The following is a 930-nucleotide window of genomic DNA, read 5'->3' as shown; positions in this document are numbered from 1 at the left end:
TAAGTATTTGAAAATGGGTCATTCCGAGCTTGACCCATAGCCTTCACTTCCTCCTCCGGTCTAGTCTCTGTGCATTCTTCGCTGTCATGTGGCCCTCCACAAGTCACACACTCCACCTTGGCAACTCGACCACCAATCTTGGTAGTCTTCATTTGATTTTGAATCTCATTCATTTGCTTGGAGAGTTGCTTGTTGGAGGCCATAAGTTGATCATAAGCTTCAACCTCAAGGACTCCTCTTCGGGCTTGGCGATCATTACTAGAGTTCATGGCTCTTATAGCCATCTTTTCAATCAACTCATACCCCACTTGTGGAAGTAAGGCATCGAACTCTCCACTTGAAGCCGCATCCAAACCAAACCTCGAAGAATATTGGAGACCATCATAGAACTTTGGTACTTTCTCAGCTTGAGTAAGGTTATGTTGAGGACACCTCCTCAAGAGCTTCTTGAACCTCTCCCAAGCTTCATAGAGATTCTCGTCGGTGGATTGAGTAAAAGTCATGATGTCATTCTTGAGCTTTCTCAAGAGGGCTCTTGGAACAAACCTTGTGGTGAACTTCTCAGCCAAGTCTTCCCAAGATGTAATGCTACCTTGGGGCTGTGAATTCAACCACTCTTCAGCAGTATCCCTCAATGAAAAAGGGAATAAACTCAAGCGGATGGTGTCCGCTGAAACATTCTGAACTCTGTAGGTGTTGCAATTGCGGATAAACCGCTCCATGTGTGCATGAGGATCTTCGAGAGCACCTCCACCATACTGATTTTGGCTCACCAAATTAATGAATGCCGACCTCAGCTCAAAATTTCCCGTGCCATCGGGGGAAACTATGCTTCCCGGATAATCGTAGCTCATGGCAGCCGAGGTGATGTCTCTAAGAGAACGATTGGCATTCTCCAATTCTTGCTCTTGAAGTCTTTGAGCAAGAGCC

The 930-nt window shown here is 46.0% G+C and overlaps 1 non-coding gene across 1 annotated transcript; it reads left to right on the top strand.

The window, feature by feature from the left end:
• Window positions 1–414: 414 nt before the first annotated feature.
• On the top strand, window positions 415–521 carry LOC130741565 (small nucleolar RNA R71). The gene has a single exon (XR_009020457.1). It is a non-coding gene; the product is annotated as a small nucleolar RNA R71 (small nucleolar RNA).
• Window positions 522–930: the final 409 nt, after the last annotated feature.

This window comes from Lotus japonicus, chromosome 2, assembly GCF_012489685.1.
Source record: "Lotus japonicus ecotype B-129 chromosome 2, LjGifu_v1.2".
NCBI classification, from domain to species: Eukaryota; Viridiplantae; Streptophyta; class Magnoliopsida; order Fabales; family Fabaceae; genus Lotus; species Lotus japonicus.
Note: the sequence above shows the minus strand (reverse complement) of the source record. Positions and strands in the feature narration are given on the sequence as shown.